The 26,317-nt window shown below is 44.0% G+C and overlaps 1 long non-coding RNA gene across 1 annotated transcript in view; it reads left to right on the top strand.

The window, feature by feature from the left end:
- LOC133378150 (uncharacterized) overlaps positions 1–26,317 on the top strand; it is a 164,028-nt gene that overhangs the window by 125,946 nt on the left and 11,765 nt on the right. Inside the window, exon 3 of the long non-coding RNA XR_009760876.1 lies at positions 10,021–10,253. This is a non-coding gene — a long non-coding RNA (uncharacterized LOC133378150). The remainder of the gene's footprint in view (positions 1–10,020; positions 10,254–26,317) is intronic.

Below are 26,317 nucleotides of genomic sequence, written 5' to 3'. Positions count from 1 at the left end.
TGACTGGATCATTCCTTCTCACCTGCTTGGAGAGATTGGGTAGGCAACATTTCATCTAGCCTACTTGCTTCTGGCAAGAAGGGTTGAAGTGCCCTCAGGCCAGGTCAGTCACCAAAAGGCCATTGTAGGAAGAAAGCCTAGTGTTGTGGAGATGTTAGCTGCGAGCACTCAGGAGTAAACATGGATGCCCCTCTTGTAAGAAATTGATCCTTTAGTGTGGCAGTACCTACACTTTTGAACTTCCTGCCTATTTACATTAGGCAGGAGCCTTCATTGTACTCATTTTGGCACCTGCTAAAGCCATTTTTGTTTAGGCAAGCCTAACCAGGCATGTAGAAGCTATTATGTTTTCATCTGTTTTTAACATATTGCTGGTTTTATTATTTTGAATGTTTTTGAATACCTGTCTTTAACTGTTTTTGCCAATAATTTTATTGTTTTAATTCCTTCTGTAAACCACTTTGAGTTTTTTTGCAACAAAGGGGATATATAAATGTTGTAAATAAAATGCATAAATAAATTTCTGAGTCACTGTGGCCCTTGGGTCTCTTTCCTCTTTTATACCGACTCAGGCCATTTGGTACCATCTAGCTCAGTACTGATGACATGGACTAGCATTGGTTGTCCAGGTTTCCAGGTAATAGTCTCTTCCAGAGATTGAATTTTGGACCTTTGCATGCAAAGCATGTGCGCTACCACCGAGCTACAGCCCTGTTTAAAAAAGTATCTTTTAAAATTGTTCTTTTCTGTTCACTAATGAATGCACAGCATACTAGGGTAGATCCACACCATGCATTTAAAGTACATTCACCATACATTTGAAGCGCATGAATCCCACCACAGAATCCTGGGAACTGTAGTTTGTTAAGGGTGGTGGGAACTATAACTGTGAGAGGGAAACTACACTTCCCAGGAGTCTTTGGGGGAAGTCATGCACTTTATATGTGGGTTGGATGTGCTTTAAATGTTTTATGTGGATCTGCATTACTTCATAAACTTTGCCTGCATATAAATCATTTTAATTAAATTGTAAAATGGAAATAAGCTACAAAGTTTACTGGGTGTCCATGGGCTATGCACCATCTCTCAGCCTTATCTGCCCTTCAGGGTGAAAACAAAAGAGGGGGACCATGATCACCCCAAGAAAGAAGGGCACTCTTTAAATGTGGATGAAATAATAATTTGTAAATAATAATGTACAACCATAGTGTGAAATCAGATACTTATTGGGACATAGTATATTGAAATATGTATATAAGCATGCATGTCAAAGATGTTTATTATTTACACAACCTGTAAAGATATTTATAGTGCAATCCTATGTTTGTTTACTCATAAGCAAATCCCAATGTATTCAATAGGGCTTACTCAGACAGGGAAGCATACACAGAACTTCAATTCAGTGATAAGAAACTTCACTCACCCGATCCAAAATTCAGAATCATGCCACTTTAAGCTGTTTTGCAACTGTTTTATACTTTTTTTTATCGTTATTGGATTTTATATGGCTTTATTTCTTGTTGTGAGCTGCCTTGGTTTCCAACCCTACTTCACAGGGTTGTTGGAAATATTCAATATATACACACACACTGGAGATGTAAAAATACATGCAACCCATATAATAGTTTATTGTCAAAACCAGTTCGCCATTGCAGAACATTTTTTTTAAAAAAATAAGTATTAGTTTCCTGCCAAATAAAAGCAGTGACACCTAAGTAAGCCCTGCCTAACTGCTTAAAAGGATCGGAGGGGGAGAGAAAGATTTACAACATAATCCTTTTCTATGTTCACTCAAAAGTCCTATTAATTTTCAGCACAATCCTAACACATCTACTCAAAAGGAAGTCCTACTGAATTCAATTGGGATACCTCCCAGGCAGAGCTTGGAAGTAACTCGTTATTTTTAACGAGTTACTTGTAATTCGTTACAATTTTAAATAACGAGTGGGTAATTCCATTACATTTGGCAAGTAATGGAATGACTAGTAATTTCCCTACTTTTCAGCTGCAACTTTAACGTTTCCACGTTAGGTTGGACGGGGGCGGGAACAAGGGGTGGTCAGCTCCTGGCTGTGATTGGTTAACACAAGACATGTGCCTCACACTGATTGGACCTCTGTGCAGACTGTCTCTTCCCTCGTGATCTGTGTTAGGAGGCACGAGGGAAGAGGTGAATAGGCAGGCCCTGCTAGCGTCTGAGAGGAAAAAATGGACGCCGGAGGAAAAAGCCAGGGCAAGGACAACGGAGGAGAAGACAGCAGCAGAATGGCGAAGAGCTGTGGAGGTGAGTGACGATGATTTGTGTGTGTGTGTGTGTGTGTGTGCCCCCCGCAGCCCCTTCCGCCCCGTGGCATTTTTGCCCCCCCATGGCCCCTTCTGCCCCCCCACTGCCTCTCCTTGCCTCGTTGCCGCCCCCTCCATCAATCACAAGGCACTTCTGAAACTTCGGCCTACTCAGAGCTTGGAAAAGTTACTTTTTTGAACTACAACTCCCATCAGCCCTAGGCAACATGGCCACTGGATTAGGCTGATGGGAGCTGTAGTTCAAAAAAGTAACTTTTCCAAGCTCTGGCCTACTTCTCTTCCTTCCCCCCCTTTTTGAACTCTCCCCCTTGTTCCCATGCATACTGTGCTGTATTTATCCAGACAGAGCACTCCTGCCTTTTAAAATGCCGGCTAACTTTCTATTGTATATTTATTTGAACTCCATCTTTCTTTTTATTTGTATTTTTGTCCTGTTTAATCACAAGACTGAATTGTATGTGGGACAAAAACGGTCTCAGTAATAATAATAATAATAAAAATAAAAAATCATTAGGCGTATAATAAATGGCTTAAGGCTGATTTTTTTTGTTCTTGGCAGAGATGAGGTGAGAAGTAGGGTCCTTGCAGCTCCTCCTCTCAGTCCCCCAGCTCTCAAACTCATGTTCTGTGAGAAAGAGAGAGATTCCCAGTCCCAGAGAGAGATAGACTGTTGACAATCTCTGCTTATACAAATGTACATAACATGCATCACCTGAACTCACATGATCTAGAGTTACCTTAGATCTTGCAAGATTTGCAAATGAGAAGCAATAGGGTTTTATATTAGTTCTGATTGTCTATTGGGCTATCATAGGTTATATGTTTTTTTCATTTTCTATGGCAAAAACTCCAACTTCAGTGGAATTTATGTGATGTGTTCTAATAATTTAGCAGTAGTACTAAAATATTAATAAAAAAGAAAAGGGAAAGAAAAAATACTTTACATACATCATTCAGCTGTATTGCTAATTATAGATATAGATATAAAAGATAAACGGCATTTTGTCAAAAGTATTTTTGTCTACATTTTATACCTCATCCTTGGTTTTCCAAGCTTGGCATGGAATGCTTCTCATACAGAATTAATTTGAAATGCTGCATATTTATTATCATAATCATCATATTCAAAATAAAAAATATATGTAACGCCTTCCAGTTGATTCCAACTTATGGTGACCCTATGAATAGGGTTTTCATGAGGCTGAGAGGCAGTGACTGGCCTAAGGTCACCCAGTGAGCTTCATGGCTATGTGGGGATTTGAACCCTAGTCTCATTTTGTTCTCACAACAACCCTGTGAGATAGTAGGTTAGACTGGCCCAGGCAGGGTTATTCAGTGAGCAAAAATGATGCAAATAGGATCTCTTTTAATTGTGCTATCGACCTGCTTACTTCCACTCTGACTTGCAGCATGGGGAAGAGATGGGGGCACATCACAGCTGAAGTTCACCCATATAGGAGCATTATCTCTTGTTTATTACAGAGACGCCTGTTGCAGGTTTTGCTGCTGAGAGCAGCAGTCAGTTAGTGCGGCCACTTGAGTCACAGCTTGTTGATCCTGAGGAGGCAAAACTAGAAAGTGAGGTTCAGAAAGGAGGCCCTGTGCACGAGGAGGAGGGCATGAAGCAGTGCCAGTTGCCCACAGCCACATCTGCAGAACAGCAGGTGCCATGGTTTGGCTTTGAGAAAGCTTGTACATTTGTGAGCCAGAGTGGGAAAAATGTTGTTGTACGATGCAATTGCTGCCTTCCAAGGATCAAAAATCTGAGATCAGCTGTTTCCTCCTCATCCAATGTGAAGAAACATTTTGAGGTAAGCCTTTGTCATGCTGGTCCTCAAAGAGTGTCCATTGTCTATTTATGTTTAAATTGTGAAGTTCCTCTTCCATTTTTTCTTGGATTCATGCTTTGTTCTTCTTCCTCAGAGGGCACACCCTGAGAAGCTGAGAGCAATTGAAGAAGCAATAAAGGCAAGGAGACATGGCCTTCCTGAACCAATGCATGACACCCCTCCTCCCAAAATGCTGAAGCAGCAGCAGACAACCCTTGAGAGGTGGGGATCTGGCAGGGAGCCTGTCACCCAGAGCAATCTCGACAGGAGAATCATTGATTTCATTGTAGAGGAGACATTACCACTTCAGACTGTGGACAAACCATCATTCATTAATCTGGTTCGCATTGGAGTCCCCAAAGATCTCACCATCATATGTGCCAAGACTCTGAGAGACAGAATTGAGAAGAGAGCATGCCACATGAGAGAAACTCTTGCAAACCGAATGGGTGCTGTGGCATATATAGCAACCACTGCAGATTGTTGGACCAATGGCAAGAAGAGTTACTTTGGGGTAACAGCCCACTGGATCAACCCAACTACCCTGAAACGTGAGGTCGGGGCCTTGGCTTGTAAGCGTCTGAAGGGGCGCCATACATACGATGTCCTTGCAAAAGCACTGCATGATGTACATGTGCAGTACAGGATCCACAACAAAGTTATGTGCACTACTACAGACAATGGCTCCAACTTTGTGAAAGCGTTAAGAGTTTTCATGGCCAAAGAACCAGTGGAAGCTGCAGGCACCAGTGACGATGATGGTGATAACCAGGAGGAGGAGGAGGCTGAGGTGGAGTTTGTGCCTATCTGTGAGATCCTGGACACAGGACCTGAGGCAGAGGAAGAAGCTGCAGACTCAGGAGAGGATTTTGTTTTACCACCACACCAGAGATGTGCTAGCCACACCCTCAACCTTGTGGCAACACAAGACATAGAGGCCATGCTTTCTGACTCCTCCAAAAGTAGTCTTCTTGGTCCTTTCAAGAAACAGTTTCGTTCCTTGATGGGAAAGTGCAGCAAGTTGTGGTCCAAGCAGAACCAGTCAGCACAGATTGTTGAGTATATCCGTGCGCAATGTGGTGTGTATCTGAAGGTACCGAATAAGACCAGGTGGAATTCCACCTTTGATGCGTTGAAGCAACTACATGAGCTCCTGTCAACTGTGCCACTAAAAATGCATGCCATAATGGACCGCTGCTCCTTGTCCAGGATCACAGCTGCTGAGATTGAAGTGGTACAGGAATACACAGAGATTATGGAGCCACTAGCCCAGTCCCTAGATATCCTGCAACGGGAGAACGGCATGTTCATGGGGTATTTGCTACCAACGCTCTGCAATCTGGACCGCAAGTTAGAAGGACTGGAAAACAAACCTGAGAGGTACACATACTGTTTTCAGCTGCTGAGAGGTGTGCGCGAAGCCCTAAGAAAGCGGTTTGCAGCTATCTGGGAGGACAAGAGGCTTCTTCTGGCAGCCTGCCTACACCCTCGCTTCAAACTAGATTGGCTGGAATCGTGTCAGGCCACCATCCATACCAACAAGTAAGAACATTAGGGAAGCCCTTTGGGTGGATTACTCCAAGGGAAAGGTTGTCTCAAGGGAGGCATCAGAGGGCTTAAGGTGGTAGGCAGGGGCTGGTCCTTTTCTTCCTGGGGCTCCTCATCACAACCTTGGGTTGCTGCAGGTAATCCTTAAGGGTCTGCTGTGCTGCCCCATGAGTGTGGTGACTTGGTCACCTTCCTACCTTCCATGTCATCATCCACAGGCTCAGGCTGGACCCTGAACCAGGGGACATGACAAGCATCAGGAAATGAAGAGCAGATGATGGTTTCCTAACATATATGTGTTAACATATCCTCTCTCTTTCTTAGATACACAATGGAAGCCTTGTTGAAAGCTGAAATAAAGATGGGTGTACTTAATGAGGACAGTGATCAGTCTTCAGATAAAGACCAGGAAGGAGATGACTTAGAAGATGACTTCTTTAACTTTCTGCCCCAGGGCAAGAAGTCAGCAGTGGACACTGCTGAGGAGGAACTGGTGAGGTACCTGAGGTCTCCCAGCAGGGAAGTGTCATCACTCCATGGCTTTCCACGTGTGCTGCGGTGTTTTTTGCAGCACAACACAGGCATGCCTTCAAGCACCGCAGTAGAACGCCTGTTCAGTACTGGTGGCAACGTAATGACTATAAAAAGACATTCCTTGTCTGACATGCTCTTTGAGCATCTTGTTCTTTTGAGATATAACAGAAACATATTATAAAAGCATTTCAAATGTAAAATTTGATTTCAAGAGTTGGGGTATCTTCATTGCTTGGGGGGATGTGAGATTCTGTTATGCCATTATGTTAATCTTATGGATAAATTTTTTTATTCTACTACCCCCTCTGTGTGTGTGTTTATTTTTAATATTGTTTTAGGCTTCTTAGATGTGCAGCAGCCAAAGCCAGCACCTTGTAGGAGTTTTTTAAAAAAAGTAACTGAAATGTAATTGTAGTGATTACTTTTGAGAAAAAGTAAAGTAATCAGTTACTTTCAGAGCAATTGCAATTGTAACGGTAATCACTACTTTTTTGGGCCAAGTAATTGTAACTGTAATTTATTACTTTTTAAAAGTAATCTTCCAAGCTCTGCTCCCAGGTATGTGGAATTAGCATTGCAGCTTTATTCCCAGAATAGTTTCATATTGGGAAGGTTTTCTAAGCAGGTTATAAGACAAATAAACTGCCCTCTTCAACAGTCCAGTAAAATTTGAACTTGTTTGATTTCTTAATTAGAAAAGTATAATACTGCAGCATGTACACTTTTTAAAACTTCTGTTTAAAAATTATTTGAAAGATAAAATGTATAATATCCCATTTTTGCACGTAATTAAAAAAGCCTTGCATGTACACTTTCATGCCCACCAAGATCCTGCTGTGATCTTCTGTTATAGTGCAATCCTGTGTGTTTACTCAGAAGCAAGTCCCAATCTTGTACAGAGAAAGTACTTTTTATGCTGCTGAAAGCTATGTATTTACTGAATTCCTGATGTGAGGAAAGCAGGAAAAGGAAACTGTGGGTTTAGGTATTGCCTGGGGGTCAACAAATCTTGTCAGTCGCAACCTTGACTTCACTTATTGGCTAAAAACCTAAAAGGGCAGGGATTAGAGAAGCAGGTACTAACAGAAGTTGTAGGGGGTGGCTGTCTGACATTTTGGTTTATATCTTTTCAACCAGACCACCTAGAAACTTTGTTTTAAAATGAAAGCTAAGAGTCCAGAGATTAAGGTGACTCACCTGGAGACCTGGAGAGAACCCCCAAAACCGGAGGTTCCAGGCAAAACCTGGAGACCTGGCAACCCTAGTGGAGAATCAAACTTAAGACTGGAAAAATGAGAAATTGAGAGAACCAAAACTGATAGTTCCTGCCATTTCTATCTGTCACTGAACTATAGTCTCTCCCCTGGGAACTGGAGAGTTTGCAGCCAGTCAGACTGAAGAGATTTGAGCTCAACAGACCAATAGTCTGACTCAAGGAAAGGCAGCTTCATAAACTGGGCATGTGAAGGACCTCCGCATTGCAACATATTATGTTGTCTGAGTGGGAGAGGGGAGTGACGTACATCTACATCTCTGTTACTTGAATACTTTCAGTAGCTAAGTACTCACCTGAACTGAGCCATTGGTAAAACAGAAGCTGAACTCCAAGTAGCAACTAAGGGCACAATGCATCATGAAGCACCACTGCACAAGATCCGTTGAAATGTATGGGCACTTCACACAGAGTTTGAAGGGGCCCTTGGGAAGCATCATTTGGTGGGTTCCCTTCTGTATGGCTGAGCAGAGATGATGGGAGCAGCAGACAGCAGGGGTGAATGGTTAGGAACTTCCAGAGGGATGTAACATAGGGGGCAATGTGGGAAATTAAAAAGGCAGCTCCCAGACCCAATGACCCAGCTTTGATCACAGTGCCTGAAATATAATGAAAGGGAGGCCTAGAGCAGGCATCAGCAGTCAGTCCTACTGGGGTGCTGGCAGGGCCAGATTAATGCATGCTGAGGCCCTAAACTAGCAACTAGCATGTGCTGGCCTAGGGCTGATGGGAGTTGAAGTCCAAAACTTCTCAAAGGCATTGGGTTGGCAAAGGCTGCCCTGAGCTATGTCAAGTTTAAGAGGCCCCATAGAATTACCAAAAAATTGTATTAGTCTAACAGACAGAACAATGAAAATAGAAATAATAAAGTTTTATATTTGCATATATACCAGAATAACGTTCCTGCCCATTTGGCTGGGGCGAATTTGCCTACAACCTATTAGAGGGAAGGCTCGGGAAGGTTCCAGAAAATTGTGTAATAGGTCAGGTGGTGCATATTGACCAATTGGGCAAGGGTTTTGAACAGGCTATATATAGCCTGCTCCTCCTTAAGTGCGCGCCTTTTTTCCCCTTGCGGCACGTTGGAAAGGCTCTGTGACTGGTCTCGACCTCGCTGCCTCGCCCTAGCTCCTGTTTCGTTGGTGGTTGTATTGCGTGACGAGTTTTTTCCTGCTTCTAATTTGTTGCTTAGTTTAATTGTGTTAGTGGTGTACGGGTGGGTGGGGAATTCCCCCTTTTCCCTGTAGCCCCCATTGCCCTATACACCCACCCTCTTCCACTCCCCGCAATATTTGTTTTTTCCCCAATCTTTAGCTGGGACGTTAACGTAGCGTATTCTTTATTTTCCTAGCTCTATAATCTGTTCTTGTGCTTTTGCGGCTCTGCTGTTGCCTGTTACATTAATATAATATAAAATCCGTTGCTCATTTACCGCGTCGTGGTTCAGTGCGTGCCGGGCGGCCCCTTGCTTTGTTTATTTCTGCATTGTGGGCTTACCATGCTTGTTTGGGAGTTTTTATTTGCGGAGGATTCGGCGGGGCGACGCCCGCGGGTGGCCCGTCTGCATCGTGTGCGGACGTTTAAGTCCCCGCACTGTGCTTGCCTCCGGCTTGATTGTTTGGGGATTGCAGTTATAGTTAGCTATTTTTTGTCGCCTTTGGGAGTTTGCCTATTGCCATTAGATTACCAGGCTATTTCATTTAAAACTCCCCCTCCCCTTCTCTCAGTTCTATTCTTCCGCTGATCAGCTGTGAGGCTGGATCAGCTGTGAGGCGGTGCGGGAGGCTTTTCCTTGTTTCCCTCCAGCCGTTTGTATCCGTTTGAATTTCCCGCTTTTTTGGTGTTCTCCCCAGTTTGGTTATAATTTATATTTGCAGCGTTCCTCCCACCCCCTATTTGATATAGCAATCAAGTAGGGATTAATTAATTGGTTTTGAATTAATTAAATAATAAATAAATTAATTAATTTTTTAAAAAAATTTTCAGTATAACTTAATATTTGCGTTATATTGATAATTAATTGATTAGTAGGTGTTTTAATATTTGGGGAATTTCTTTGCGTGAAGCGATCAATTATAGTAAGTACTGGGAAGTGATTGGTGCTTCAATTTTTAGCCCACCCCCCTCCCCCTCAATTTTAAAATATATTGTGTTTCAACTTCTTTTGGGCTATTTGCATTGTGCGTTCGGTTGCATCGTATATTCCTATAATAGTTGTTGTTCTTGTTACTATTGCCAAGTTTCACTGGAATTCATCATGCCTCCGAAGAAGGTTCAACAAAAGAGAGGGGTTAGTGTGGTGAAGCTGGCCGCTAAGTGCCCCCCTGCACGGCAAGAGTGCATTTCCTCGGATGATGAAGACGACATGGGGACAGTTCGTGCTCTGGTGGCGCGTGTTGAGGCCCTTGAGAGGGAGAGAGGGCGCCCTTCTGAGCCAGGGGCTGGGCCTAGCACCATCCCTTCAGGTAAGAAGTCGGCCCGCTTGGCTACAAAAGCGACTAAATCTGTTATTCTCTCTGATTTGGTTGCCAGAATTGGTACCCTTGAAGCAGCAGCGCCCAGAGATGCCTCCACTGTCCCTTTGGCCCAAGCTGGTCCATCAGTGGCTCCTTCGGCACTCATCTCTCCTGGTCTTCTGGTCTGTGCTGGTGCTAGTATTCCTCAGGATCAACTTCAGCAGATTCAGCCGGACACGCAAGTTTCTCTTCTGGTTACTTCTGCTGTTGCCACATCGGCAGTGGTCGCATCGCCAGCTGCTTATACGGGTGAGTGGGGTGTACCTTTACATTCTGATGGTGCGCAGGTTCAGCAGACACAGCAAAATCCTGTAGCTATTACTGCGCCTGGTGCTGCACAACAGTCCCTAGTCTATATGGGAGGCATCTTAGTCCCACAGCAGCCCGTGCTTCCTTGGCCCTCGGCAGCGGTAACCCCATGGCAACCGTCATTGGCCTCCACTAGTACAACGGCTACTTTGCTGCCTCTCCCCTCTGGCGTTTATCCGCAGGGTGATGCTTCCCTGCCATTGGGCGATCATCTGCTGTCTTCAACTAAGGAAAAGATCTGGTGGGGTGAATACATCGATATATTCACACTACTTTTTCGGGAATCTGAAGTCAAACACAAGGATGGCTCAGATTCCAACGAGCGAGAAGTAGTGATAAAAAAGAAGGTGGATCGCATATGGCCTAATTGGCTTAATGCGTTTACCGTATATATGGGTGTGATGACTCAGGTTTATCCATCCAGGGCCATGTCTCTAATTAAGTATCAAGACATCATTCATAGAGCCTTTAGAGAATTCTCTGGGACCGCTTGGTTGCGGTACGATGAAAATTTTTAGGCAGAGGGCCGCTTTGGACCCCACGCTTCGCTGGGACATTGAACATCCTGGTCTTTGGCTGCGTTCTATGACTTCAGCCAGACCTTCATTGGGAGATAGAGCCGATAGTGGGCATCTTTTGGTGAGTTTGCAGACTTTAGCCTCCGGTTCCACCCGGGGCTGGCAGCGGGTTCAACCCCCTCAAGTCTGTTGGTCCTTTAACAGTTCTGGACGTTGTTACAGGCGCCAATGTCGGTTTAGGCATGCATGTGGACTCTGCGGTGGCACTCACCCCAGTTCCACTTGCCAGAGAGCCCGTCCGGCTTGCCGGGGACCAGGGGAACAACAACAACCTAAACGTAGATCCGGCAACAGCGGCAGTATGTCGCAAGGCCAGTAGCCCTATTAGGTTGCTTCCCCTAGCCAGATTATTGAACAGTTATCCCAACAGAGTTGCAGCTAGGTGCCTCTGGTATGGTTTTTCGGAGGGTTTTCGTATTCCTTTTGAAGGCCCGAGGGTTCCCACTTCCACTGCCAACCAGTCTTCGGTGTTGGCTTTGGCTTCTGCAGTCCTTAAAAAAATAAATAAAGAAATAGCAGCTGACAGGATTTCTGGCCCTTTTAATTATCCTCCCTTATCCAATTTGAGAATTTCTCCTATCGGAATTGTTCCCAAGAAACAGCCAGGCGAATATCGCCTTATTCATAATTTGTCTTTCCCTAGAGGTGCCTCTGTTAATGACGGAATCTCATCATTATATACATCTGTTCGCTATACTTCCTTTGATGAGGCTGTTAAGGTAGTAAGGAAGGCTGAAAAGGGCGCTTTGATGGCGAAGTGAGACATTAAGTCTGCATTTTGGTTGCTCCCAGTTCACCCTGGAGATGTGGATTTATTAGGTTTTCAATTTCAAGGCCAATACTATGTAGATAGGGCAATGCCTATGGGATGCTCTGTGTCCTGCGCGGCATTTGAGACCTTTAGCACATTTCTGGAGTGGGCTTTGAGGACAAGGGCAGGTTCCTCCTTGTCTGCTCATTATCTGGATAATTTTTTGTTCATTGGCCCTGCAGGCTCTTCTCACTGTTTGCATTTGATGCGAACTTTTGAGGAGTTAACTAGGGAATTGGGTGTCCTGTTAGCTCCCGAAAAGTCGGAGGGCCCTGCCACTTCCCTTTCATATCTGGGAATTATTTTGGATACGCAGTCCCAGTCTTCTTGTCTGCCTCAGGATAAATTGTTAACACTGCGGCAGAGACTGTGTTCAGTTTTGGCTCTTAAAAAGGTCACACTTGCTCAGTTACAAGAGCTTCTGGGTCATTTAGTCTTTGCTTCTAAAGTTATTTCGCCAGGTAGGGCATTCCTTCATCGTCTTTGTGACGCTATGAAGGGAGTTCGTTCTCGCTTCCATTTTGTTAGGGTCACGTCAGGGATGAGGGAGGATTTGACAATGTGGCTTACCTTCTTAAATGATTATAATGGCCTCTCCTTCTGGCATGAGGACTTATTATTGGAAGCTGAGCTTCAGGTGCATTCCGATGCCGCGGGGGGCATTGGTTTTGGGGTAATCTTTAGGTCTTATTGGTGCGCTGAGAGATGGCCCGCTAATTGGTTACTTTCTGGGATTATTTCAAATATGACCTTTCTGGAATTCTTCCCAATTGTGGTGGCGGTTTACATTTGGCCTCTAGCATTTCAAAATCGCACTGTACGTTTCTGGTGCGATAATCAGTCTACAGTGTGTGTGGTCAATACCCAGACTTCCAAATCACCTCAGGTGATGCGCCTGGTGCGGGCCTTTGTGTTACAATGTTTGCGATTTAACATTTTATTTGTAGCGCGCCATGTTCCGGGGCTACAGAATTGTGTTGCTGATGCTCTCTCACGCTTACAGATGGCACGCTTCAGGGAATTGGCGCGAGGAGCGGCTCAGAATTCTGTCCCGGTCCCTTTCTTCCTGTGGAGCCTTGGGAGTTAGAAGTTGGGGCTGCCATAGCGTCTGCGCTTGCTCCAAGCACTCAGAGAGCGTATCAGCGGGCTCTTGTGACGTTCCGGGCTTTTCGTGCCAAGGGTGCTTTACCTGATGAGTGGCCTATTCCTGTATCGCACTTGCTGCAGTTTATGTTATATTTAAAAGGGCTAAATAATCCTGTTTCTACTGTCACCGGACACCTCTCTGCGCTGGCTTTTATTTCCAAGGCAAGAGGAATGCAGGATCATTCTGTAGATTTTAGGGTCAGGAAGGTCCTTCAGGGTTGGTCGCGTTCCGCTCACAGGCCCACTGATCGAAGGAGACCAATCACGCCCGACGTTCTCCTTCAGATCCTGCCTTTATTTAGGTCTCTGTGCTCATCTCAGTATGAGTCGCACCTGTTCGCCGCAGTAACACTGACGATGTTCTATGGTGCTTTTCGCCCTAGCGAAGTACTGGCTTCCTCGAAGCGCGATGTGTCCTACCGAGCCTTCTGCTTTGGCGATTGCACGCTAGGTGCAGATATAATTAGGCTTTCCCTTCGAGTCTCTAAGACTGATCAAAAGGGCCGTGGCAGTATTATTTCATTGAGAGTTTGCCAGGTCCCTGAATTGTGCCCAGTGGCTGCAGTGCGCTTATTTCTGTCAATGAGGCCAGTGGGCCTGCGTTACCTCTTTATACATGAGGATGGTTCTGCCCTGACTCAATTTCAATTTTGGGCCGTTTTTCGGCGGGCCTTGTTGGCCAGTGGTCGCGATGCTGGAGTCTATGGGCTGCATTCCTTTCGGATTGGGGCGGCTACAGCCGCCGCCCTCGTGGGCATGAGCGTTCAGGATATTCAGGCGATTGGACGGTGGCGTTCTTCCGCTTTCAAGTCTTATATCAGGTATTGATTCTGATGTATTGTTCTTTCTTTTCTTGGGTGTGCTGAGCCTTCCGGTGCCTGCGAGGGTCGTCCTATGCGGCCACTCGATTTTATTTTGGGCCCATCGGAGAGCCTTTTCTACGCTTGCCGGGACACAGCCGCAGCTTTCCGCTAGAGCAAGGGTTGGCTGGGAGGCTCGGAGGGGCATGCTTTGGGATGCGCTCATGCCTTTGGTGTGTCGCCTTATGGCATTGCGTAACCAGCCACATGTGTTGGTGGTTCATTTAGGGAAAAACGACTTGGTGCAGCAGCCGGGTATGGATTTGCTGCTTAAGATTACCCGGGATTTTAATGCTCTTATCCGGTCATACCCGGCCCTTGTTATAGTGTGGTCCAACATGCTGGTGCGGCGTGTTTGGAGGGGTGCACTGCACCCCAACAGGATCGACAGATCCAGAAAGTGGGTGAATAAGAAAGTTAGGAAGTTAGTTTTGTCATTGGGTGGGGCGTTTATTCCACATGATAGGATTCATTTTCATGCTCCATATCTGTTTCGAGATGATGGTGTTCATCTTTCGGATATTGGGTGTGATTTGCTATTGGAGGATTATAGGTTGGGTTTGGGGGCTTTGTTTTCTTTGGGTTGAGGGGTCCAAGCTTCAGCTGATCCCCTCTTGTGGCGTTGGATTCGGGCAGGTGAGGTAATTGGGGTTAAAATTGAGGTGGATGAGGCATTTGGGAAAAGGGCACCCCCTGGTGAAACATTAAGGCGTAATGTCTGGTGTGGATCCGGGGGGTGTCCACGTGGGACCAGCTTGCACATCATGGTGAACGCCTGTACGATGGGGCCAGGATGCGGAGGTTGGAACCACAAACCTGACTCCAATTGCAAGGAGGGAGAAGTTTTCCCACATCCTTGTCTGGGGAGTTGCAGTACGATGTGACTGACTTGCCTCCTGGTTGGGAGGGTCTAGACCCTCATAGATAGGTTGAGCCTCACCTGCCCAAAGGATTTGAGATTCTTTAATTGGCGGATTGGAATTTGATTGATTATGTGTTATATTTTAATAAATATAACATTTCAACCATACATGTGTCACAAGTCTTCCTTGGTGTGTTGGCAAAATAAGCTTGGATACATCTAAAAACCAAAACATTTAACTAAAATATGTATCTTGCAATAAACCTATTTGCAAGTGAAATGAAAATATCTTATGACTTCTTACTTGGTATATATGTCAAACACTTTTGATGTATAGCAACACAAGAGCAGTTATACAATGTATTGCAAATTAGTTCGAGATTTCACAAGGCAATGAACACTCAGGTGGTGAAGAAGTTAAATGATTTATTAAAGCAAAGCTGTTTACATTGAGCTGGCTGGCACTTGCAGGCAATAAAACACTAAAACAAAATTGATGGCTAATGGGTCCCTTCCTCCCCCTGCCTTTGCCCTAATCTTACGTTGGTCTCACTGGCTGGAAGCCGCACAGCACAGCACAGCACAGCACAGCACACCGAAGATTCTTGTTTGAAACCCTGCTTTCGTGATCCCTTGAGCCTTATCTTGATGTTACTTTGAGGCTTTCCTGGATGGTATTTTGAGGCTTCGTTGCCCCAATCTAGGGCTCCTCTATTTATACCCAAAAGACCCTCTGGGAGGGGGCACCTTATACCTATTAGATCATTATCTTCCCAGCATCCAGGTTGCTGGATTCTCATACAGGTGACTTTTGTTTATCTCTCTTGACTCTGAATCTGCTACAATCTGGGCTTGGAAATACAGCTGTGACATTTATTCCCAGCTCTTGCCCATGCTTTATTTTGACTACAAAAGTCTTTCTCTGACTCTTGTTTACATAAGCAGGGTGAGAGCATTTGCAAACCAATTAAGCTCACTGTCCCTTCTCAGCTTGGGAATGCCATAAACAAGCCCACCTGTGCAAGCAGGAGTGTGAGCTGAGCTGATTGTTTTGGTTACTTGAACAACTTTTCCCAAGTCCTGCTTAGACAGAGTGAAAAACTTTCTCAGCTTCTTATAAACCATGTCAGAAAGCCTGTGCTTTGAGCTTTCCAGACTTCAATACTATGCAATAGCAGTGTGCAAGCAATAAGCACCCCAATAAACCAGGGGTATAGGGCAAGAATTATGGGACAGAGAGAATGGGCATGCCATGCTAAACCACCTCAGCCCTCACATCTAGATTTCTTTCAGAGATATTTGGCATTACACACATACAGTTTAGCACTTACTAAATGGAAGAGGCAATACAGTGCACATTGTGTGTTCTACACACCTGACATAAATTTAGAACACTTTCTCTAGTGATTTGTTTTAGTAATATTTTTATATTAACAGACCCCTCATAATCTGAGGCCCTAAACTGTAGTTTACTTAGCTGGCACATAAATCTGGCACTGGTAGCTGCGCAAGGGTGCTGTGTGCCGACGCCAGGCTTAGTTGCAACATTCATTTCAATGGGGACTACATATGATATTAGAATTTTATGGTAGATTGGGCCCTGGGGAATTTAACTCGATGAAATTGTAGTTTTAACTGAAAGTGAGCTATAACATATAGCTGCTTTCTAAGATGTAAATAAAAAGGAATGGATTTTCATATGACGTCCTTCTGCAGAAGATGCCTATTAAATATGAAACAAACTTTTGGATAGTTTTTCTCCCCAAATTTATACTAAAATTGGAGTCATTAGAATAGAATACAATTGTTTTTCATTCTCAGTATTATAATTATCTAAATGAGTGCAAAACAGAGCAGAAATCAGACTATTACGTCAAGTTTGTGTGGGTGTTAATTGGACACCTTTTTCTCAATTTTACTAAGACACCTAAGACGTTATATTACATTCCAGATTAGCATGTTATTGTTCATTTGTATTAGAACAGCTCCATTTTTCTATATTCTTTCTGCAGTTTCTATCTCTATCATTTAGTTGAACAAAATAGCAAGAGGGGTGTTTGTTTTTAAGAAAACCTATTGAGCCAGCACAATTTTTCTCCCAAAGCTGTTTCCTAAAAATGCATTTGACTGTTTTAAAAATCCTGCCACATACACTGTGAACAATAAATCTACTGCTTGGCAGCAGAATTCAGTTTAACAACATATCACTTAACATGAAAATTTTACCATCTGTTCTGTATTCTAATTATACAGTCTCAAAACTAACCAATAACAATTATGAGTTTATTAGGCCATACCTCATATACAAGATTTAGGAATACTACTTGCAGCATATCCTTACACCAAATCTATTGCCAAAATGCCAGTGTTAGAACCCTTTATGCACCCTGGTTTTTCATCTGTGGACAAAGGTAGCAAAGCGCCTGAATCCAAGTCCTAGGTAGGCCTTCCCAAGTGAAGTAGATCAATTGGCTGTACCCTGAAGGGAATGGCACAGAATATTCGGACTGAAAAAAGACACACACATTTATTTGGGAAATTCAGGAAAAGGATGGGTTATGTAGTCTACAAATCTATTTTAAAGCACATTTCTGTGCTTAATATATGCCTTGGGCCACCAATGAAGTCTTCTGCCTTAATGGATTTCAGGTGCTCTAATCTACTGTATCATCTAGGATAGGCCAAAATTACATTATGCCAGGTAAACTCCACCAAATGGCACAGCTCTACTGGTGGAGAGACAGAAAATGGGTGGCATCAGGAGAGTGCTGGAGAAAGAGTGAGGATTTGTTTACAATGCTAGTCCTAGTCAGAGTAGTAGACCCACTGAAATTAATAGATGATGAACTTAGGTTCATTCACTTCAATGGGTCTCCTGTAATGTTCTTCAACATTGCGTCCGCAGATGTCGATGGGCTACAACTCCCATAATCCCTGACCATTGACCATGCTGGCTGGGGATGATGGGAGATGTAATCCAACAACATCTGGGGACACAAGGTTGAAGAACAGTGGTCTACTCTGAGTAGGACAATTGAATATATCCCTTAAGTTTCTTCAATCTCTGCTCCTGGTCTCAGTGCTAGCATAAATGTTATGACAACAAAAGAGGTGGTGTAAGTTAAAGTGCTTCCACTGAAGTCAACTGTAAGCCCCAAACCACTGTTGTTCCATCCCGGGATCTGCCTACATTGGCACAACAGAGCATAGGATTCTGGCACACTCACAGTAGAATATAAACCCCTGCCAAGGAACACACAACTCAGATAATAGGTTACATGGTATAGGGCATTAATCTCTCTGGTATCATGTCACACCCACTTTGAGTGCACAAAATAGAACTATTGCAAAACGGGGGGGGGGTTCCAGAAAGCACATTTACTGCACAATTCTACATGTATTTTCAGCAGTAAGTCCCATTGCATCCAATCAGGCACGTTTTTATGAGATGGCAGACTCAGTGTGGTTTAAATGTTATATTCAAACAAATTCAGAACTGGACTTGGAAATTATTATTGGAATACTTGTAAATGTTTTAAAACATTGCATCTCAATAGCATATATTTCTCTTATGTTGCTTAGATTTTAAAATGGGAAAAAGAAGGCATTGGAAATTGTTAATATACTTATTTGAACAGGCCTGACGACTGAGCTGTGCACATAAACATATGTGTTTCCTTGGGACAGTCACCTGAAAAAAGATAATTCCCACTTTGATTTTAGATTTAACCGGTATTGTATCCATTAATTTTGGGAAACATGCATTTCTAAAAGTGGGAAAAAATCATATCAGTGGAAATATTTCTAGGAAATATTTCTAGGGAAATGTCTATGTCATCAGACTCCACATCACTACCTGGCATATCTGGTTGAGTTTGTGAAGTGGGCATTTTGGGGAAAGGGCCGTCATTAAGTGGCAGAGAACATCTGCTTTGCATGCAGATGTTCCCAGGTTCAATCCCTGGCATCTCCAGGTAGGGCTGGGAGAGATTCTCTGCCAGAAACCCTTTGGGGAGCTCCAAAGGGCAGACCTGGAGGCCCTGAGCTCAACATCCTCTACCCCAGTTCTAAATATTGTCATACGATAAACTGATGTTCCCTCTCGTACATTTCTCATTTTACTTTTCTAGAACCAAGAGCCATGACAAATCTTCTTCCTTCCTTCCCTCCATCCTTCCCTCCCCTTCTTTCCTCTCTCTCTCTCTCTCTCTCTCTCTCTCTCTCTCTCTCTCTCTTTTGCAAAAAAAAATCTGGGAAACTTTCTAAATGTGTTTCAGTGAACCACTGTGATAAAATGAAGTCTTTTAAATATCAGCAAGCTATTTAAATTTTTCTTCTTCTTCTTACACTCCTTAGGGGTATGCAAACAGTGCTGATGAAAGCCATCTTTTAACAACTGTAGATTATTGGAAATTGTCTATCATCATTGCCAAGTCATTTTCCTATTCTGCACTCGAGTCTCAGCACCCCAAAGTACCTTGTCAATATCAGGATCATAAGAATGGACTTGGACTCTATTGTGCTGATGGTACTCTTCAACTGAGCTGAGCCTGTCTAGGTAGATTCCCTGTGTTTTTCCATCTACACTCAGAGTTCTTCCATGTGTTATATAAGAATTACTGCAGATACTGGTGTTCTCTACAGATGGAAAATGTGATGGGCAAACACACATCTCTAGAGCTAGAACTGGTCACAGCTTCCAATAATTTCTGCCCTATACATTGAAGGGAACACCAGTATTACTGCATACATTGCCGAGCAGCTCTTAGCAAAATGAAACTGGCATTTCCTTCTTTTGGCAAACCATTTTGTGTCATCTGCTGCTGCAGTTCTCCAGACAGTATTCCACATGGGCACAATCCACTCAACATTAATCACGTTTAGATCCCATTGATTTCAGTGGGAGAGAATTATGGATGTATTTAAATCTTGTTGTAACATGCCCTGAGACCTTTGGATAAAGGGTGGGTAATTGTTGTTGTTGTTGATGATGATGATATCAATGGGATTTAGCAATGCTGGACAATTGAGTCTATATTCCCCACTGCAAAAAACAAACAAACAAAAAACAGCAAAGACTTTTGTAGCCCCTTAAACACTAACAGGTTTATTATGGCAAAGTTTCATGGAGTAGAGTTTACTTCATCTGATGCATGGTGTAATTCTCAGTTGGCGGGCATATATATATATGGGTAGGGAGGAAACAAATAGTAAACAGTGGAGCCAAAGGGCTATGCAGGAGTAGCCATGATGCCCACCAGATGTTTTGGACTACAATGCAATCAGCCCCAGCTAGTATGGCCAATGGTCGCAGATGATGGAGGTTGTAGTTCAGCAACATCTGGAGGGCACCACGATGGCTATCCCTGGGCTATGACATGCAAAATGTACAGTTCATGATAAATCTGCTGGTTGAACCCTGAATGCCTTTCCATTGGATCAGTGTACGCAGAATGTACTCTGATCCAAAGGAGCTCTCACAGACATAAGAAGGGGAGGCACTTTTTGCCATTTCTCCCATTGTCACCTCCCATGCTAATTTGGAGGGTCCCACCACCTTCTGCAGCAGGCTTAGGACGGCATGGGGAAAAGAGCAATCTATGAAAATGGACCCTTTCCCTTCCACCAGCAAAAACATCTGGTGAGCAGAGTTCTTGTGGGAACTTAAGATTCAAGCAAACAAAGGGAACATTCAGAGAAGCAATGATGTACCCACACCTAGTATTGCTGGTGTTAGTTAACACTTGTCTCATATTCACATGCTATGCCCTCCAGAAGTTGTCTTTCTTACAGCTCCTCATTGCCCATGAGCAATATTTAATTTCTAACATAAGAGATACTGGGCTCACTTATCCCTGATGGTCATGTACTTTGATCTAGAAGTTCCTTCCCCTAAACCAGGGGATGGGGAACCTGTGGTCCTCCAGATCTTGTTGGACTTAAAACTCACATCAGCTCTAGCCAGCATGGCCAATGGTCTGGATCTGGATTATTGTAGTTCAGCAATATCTGGAGGGCCACAAGTTCCCCACATCTGCTCTAAGCCCAATTGTTGAAGAGGAGAGAGCTTAAGCGATAAGCAGTCTGCCCATGCTCAAAAGCCCACTTTTCTTTTTTACTTCTGATGCCCTGATCCTCAACCCTGTGAGAAGAAAAAAGCTTCTTCGTGTAACTACTGATTCCCCCTACTTTGATCCTGCATTACTCTTGCTGTTTGTGCTGCCATTTGATTGTGCCCTAGTTTGGTCAGCATGCAACAGCTGCCCACACATTATTATTACTACAGCAAAGTTCATTATAAATATTGGCAGCTGGAGCTAACGGAATGCTACTTTAAAGGCTGGCTTTGGTATTATGTCTTCAAACAAAATAGGTCATGTCACCCTGGAGTCCCAAGATTCAAGCAGCTGTTTGGAGAGTGGAGGTGAGGGAAAAACCTGATGCAATGGTGCAGTTAGATAATTTTAATAGACTTAATGAAGGGTGGAGGATTTATAGCTGGTTATGGGGTGGTAAGCCAACCCTGTTGCATTTACACATCCTGCTATTCATTGCGCTGAATGGGGTCCTGGACATCTGCCCCAAATGGCATCGCTAGACTGATCAAAATTTGATTGGTTGAATGAAATTGGATGAGGGAGGACAGGATGGATGGATGGAAGCTGAAGAAGGAAAAGGATAAGAGCACATTTATTTATTTATTTATTGCATTTGTATACCGCCCCATAGCCGAAGCTCTCTGGGTGGTTTACAACAATTAAAAACATTAAAAACAAATATACGAATTTGAAAAAAAAAAATTCAAAAGCAATTTAAAAACACATGCTAAAATGCCTGGGAGAAAAGTCTTCACCTGGCGCCAGAAAGGTAACAGTGTTGGCGCCAGGCGCACCTCATCACAGATATCATTTCATAATTTGGGGGCCACCACTGAGAAGGCGTTTTCCCTTGTTGCCAGACTTGTTGCCAGACTCCCAGCTTCCCTCCGAGGAGGCACCCGGAGGAGAGCCTTTAATATTGACCGTAGTGTATGGGTGAGTTTGTGTTGCGAGAGGCATTCCATCAGGTATTGTGGTCCTAAGCCGTGTAAGGCTTTATATGTTAAAAGCAGCACCTTGAATTGAGCTAAGAAACATATAGGCAACCAATGCAAGCAGGCCAGAATCAGTTTTATATGTTTGAACCGTCTGGTCCCTGTTACCAATCTGGCTGCGCATTTTGCACAAGCTGCAGTTTCCGAACAGCCTTCAAAGGCAGCCCCACGTAGAGCGCATTGCAGTAATCTAGCTTGGAGGTTACCAGAGCATGGACAATGAAGCCAGGTTATCCCTGTCCACATAGGGGCATAGCTGGGCCACCAACTGAAGTTGATAGAAGGCACCCCGTGCCACCGAGGCTACCTGAGCCTCAAGTGACAGAGATGGTTCTAGGAGAACCCCCAAATTAGGAACCTGCTCCCTCAGGGGGAGTGCAACCCCATCCAGGACAGGTTGGACATCCACCATCTGGTCAGAAGAACCACCCACTAGCAGTATTTCAGTCTTGTCTGGATTGAGCCTCAGTTTATTAGCCCTTATCCAGTCCATTGTCACAGCCAGGCACCGGTTCAGCACATTGACAGCCTCACCTGAAGAAGGTGAAAAGGAGAAATAGAGCTGCATGTCAGGAGCAATCATGTCAACCACCCGGGTCATTTCTGTATTCCACACTTCAACCAAGGTTTTGACAGGAGCGCAAGCCCTATCAGCTAGAAAACTCCCCAGAGCCCTTTGGAAACCATCCGGATCCATTAGTCTCTGGGGGCAGACCAACTTAATAGGTCCCTCACCCTTGCAGAGGGGAAAAGCCGCTGTAAGTCTAAACTTCAGCAAGCAGTGATCTGTCCATGACAGAGGAACTGATGTAAGCCCCCCCCCCACCTTCAGATCACCAACTCCATGTCCAGTTGCAAAAACCAAGTCTAGTATGCCCTGTTACATGTGTTGGGCCAATGGCATATTGGGACAGTCCCATGGTTGTCATGGAGACCATGAAATCCTGAGCCGCCCCGGATAAGGTGGCCTCAGCATGGATGTTGACATCCCCCAGAACCAATAGTCTGGGGGATCTCAACAGTACACTCGAGACCACCTCCGTCAACTCAGCTAGGGAGTCTGTTGGCCAGTGGGGTGGGAAGTACACCAACAGAATCCCCAGTCTGTCCTGCTGACCCAACACAAGGTGCAAACACTCCAGACCAGTAGTCACATGGACAGGCAGCTTGCAGAGAGAGATGGAGCTCCTATAGACCACAGCAACCCCCCTCCCCGACCCTCAGGTCTACCCTGATGCTGAACCAGGTACCCTGGCAGACATAGCTGGGAGAGACTGACTCCTTCCTGCTCACCCACCCAGGTCTTGGTTATACATGCCAGATCAGCTGCCTCATCCACAATTAAATCATGAATGAGCGAGATCTTATTATGCACTGATCTGGCATTTAGGAGCAGCATCTGGAGGTCTGAGAGCTGGCTGATAGGGCAACCAACAAACCTGTGGGTGTGGGAAGGACTGGAACAAGGCACAGCCGTTAACTGCCTGGGCTGCGTTCCCCTTACCTGGCAAGTCCTCCTCACAACGCCATATCTCCCTCTACCCATCACTACACTAATTGGAGCCCCTTCAAGTCTCCCCACTTGGCTCGGAGTCCTCTCTCCCAGGCACATGACTCAAGACCCACAAAAAGCCAGGCAATCTGCAAAGCAGGAGCCACTGCAGCCAGCCAGCTTATGTATCTCCTCCAGGGAAGGGACACGTGAACGATATCAGCAACAGCTGGCTGAGTGCCTGGGGGCCTGGTCCTGCAAGGCGTGACACCTGCAGAGCAGAAGTCCAACAGGGAGAGGGTGGTGGTGGTAGCTGAGCAGCAGCAGCAGCAGCAGCAAGTAAACAGGCAGGCAGACAGCAGCAGCAAACGGCTCTCCTTCTTCCCTGGGCGATGGTGGTCCCCTTCCTCCTGCAGGCACTAGATCTCCATTATGAAGATGATGTAAGCTTAGAGAAACCTAGACAAAAAATGCTTAGGAGACCACACAAGATAGGATCCAAATAGGAATGGGGGGGGAATCAATTTTGTTTGCATTTTAATGAAAAATTGCTTAACTCACCGTTCAAACCATTCAAAATGCAGCTGTCCTTCAAAATAAGCAGTCTCCAGATTTTGCTATACTGTACAATTATCCAGCCAAACAATGTGTACAAAAATGCATGTATTTGTGCATCAAAATGTATGCAAAGCGTGCATCAAAATGTGTGTATTAGTGAACATAACATACAAATATGTGTTATATTAGGGACGGTTGCTTGCGAAACTGTGTATGTCTACATACAAAATTGTGTTTATTAGGAGAAACTCACTCTAAAATGCTGATGAATTTTCATGAGTATTTTTTATTTTATTTTTTATTTTTGCAAATTGCTGTGGAAATGTGAAGAACTGAATTTAAGGCTAGAAAAATGGAAAATGGGGAAAAAGCGAAACTGAGAGATTCATCCAACCCTAGATCCAGGTATGGGCTAGAATTGAAAGAGCAGGGACATAATGGTGAATTAGGAGGCTGCAAGGAAAGCACAGCAGCTTAATGAAGGCTATGACCTGGACAGCTTGAATAAGCCGCAGATAGTATATCCATTCTGTTCTAGTTCCAGTCAAATTTTCCATGAGTTGTTCAGCATTCACATCTCTATCCTGGTGGTGGGCAGAAGCTATACTGTGGTTCCTTGTTAGATAACTGGCTAATTTGTGGTGGACTTCCTAGTATCTGCTGGTTGGTAGAACTGTTGTGAAAAATAGTGTTCTGAACTCGGTGAGCCTTGGTTTCATGGGGAAATATGTTTGATTGGACCTTAAGCAAGAGTGAATATTCAGGAGTATTGAACACAGATTTGTTATGTAAATTTAAAATTTAAATTTAAAACACACCAGTGGATTGTGAAGTTTTAATAAAAAGAGGAAAAAGGAAGTATTAAGACAGATATGAATCCACTCCTGGGCAAGAAGGTTTTTATGTAAACTATGAGGAAGCCTATGCATTCCAAAGGATATGTGGAGATGGAACATTGTTAATTGACAAGTCACTTATTTTTCTTATTGCTTTTCTTCAGCTGGAATTGTTTATTCCAAAGTTTTGTTGTTAACAAATGAATGTGAATAACAAGAATGGAAATCTTCAATGCCAGATGACTAAAACTTGGCAAAATTGTTATGTTTTAAATAATACATCTTTCCTTGATACATTGCCTGCAGGGAATCATCTTGACATGTCACCAGAGTTGACACTTCCTTGATTTTGAATACAAACCTCAGCAACTCATTATACTTTTCTAAAATATAAAGTGTGAATAATGACTTCTGAGTTCTTCTCCAGCTTGGAATTTAATCTGAGACATAGAACTCACCCTCCCTCCCACTTAAACCCACTGGCTCTCACTCTGCCAAAAGCTGTTCCCAGTTCAGCAGTGGGGAAAAAGAAGTGTCTCCCCCTTTACCCTCATCATCATGCTACTGATATTGCAATGACCCAGGCCAAGGCACTCTGTGGAATGTAGTTTTCTGATGGATCCTGTTGCCTGAGTTTCTTTAGCAGGATTCTAAGTGCCAGGAAGTACAGAATAAAGATGAGGCAGACCTTTCTCACCTACCACCACCAGAGCAGGTAAGGAGGCTTGGTGGAGGAAGATTGACAGCTCATGGGAATGTGCAAAATGGATTCCCATTTTGGTTTGTACTAAACCAAGCTGTTTCTCAACGTGATGATACCTTGCTCACAGTCATGATGCTTACCCACTAAGTTTGCAGTGTTATGCATACACTCGGGACTAAAGCCCAGTGCTTAGGATCAGGATGCACTCAGCCACTATATTTTCTTTTGAAATATGGTGTCACATGGGCCAGACAGGGGAAAATATGGAGGGGAAAATCTATGGTAGTGCCGTGCTGTTTCAAAGCTATTGGATGTGACAGACATCTCACATCTATTTTTCCCTTCAGTGATCTGCAACTTAAAATTAAGCACACTGGAAAGAGCTGAACCTTACAGTGGTAATTTCTGGTGATTAATGCCTTGGGGAGTTCTGATCCCCATAAAAGCCAAATAAAATCTGCTAATGAAATGCCCTTTCCTTATGGTAAGCCAGCAACCTGAAAAGTGGTTATACACATGCTATTTACCTATCCCCTTTTAGTTTTTTGAAAAAGGTTCTTTGCCCTCCGCCCCACTTGATGAGAATTAGAGTTGATATGAGAGGTAAGAATGACAGCCAAGAACCACCTGAGTCCTAGGTTCAAATAGCACAACCACATGAAATTGCTAGGGCTGAAGGAGGCAGATGATAATATTTAAGGGTGCTGAAAGCATATGCTAGAAGCACACACGTTCCCATTTGTCATCTCTTGACTAAGCACATTTAGCAAGTTTTGGAAATAACTATCCCAACATGTGAAACCAACTGCTGTCATAGTGTGGGCAATAATGTTTCTCTGAAAGTAACTATTGTCACTTTCTAGGTGGCACGTTCCCATCTGTGATAACTAACACAGGGATAGGAATACTCGCCTACCTTAGAAGTCATGATGTGCGAGCACACCCACCTGACAACTGTATTTGGGTTTATTTCCCCAAATGTTCCTACTGAATACTAGAAAAACTTCCAAGGTTTTATTTTCAGCTTTTGACAGGAATGTTGAAAAGCCCAGATGGATGAAGTGC

The sequence above is a fragment of the Rhineura floridana genome, chromosome 2, assembly GCF_030035675.1.
Source record: "Rhineura floridana isolate rRhiFlo1 chromosome 2, rRhiFlo1.hap2, whole genome shotgun sequence".
NCBI classification, from domain to species: Eukaryota; Metazoa; Chordata; class Lepidosauria; order Squamata; family Rhineuridae; genus Rhineura; species Rhineura floridana.
Note: the sequence above shows the minus strand (reverse complement) of the source record. Positions and strands in the feature narration are given on the sequence as shown.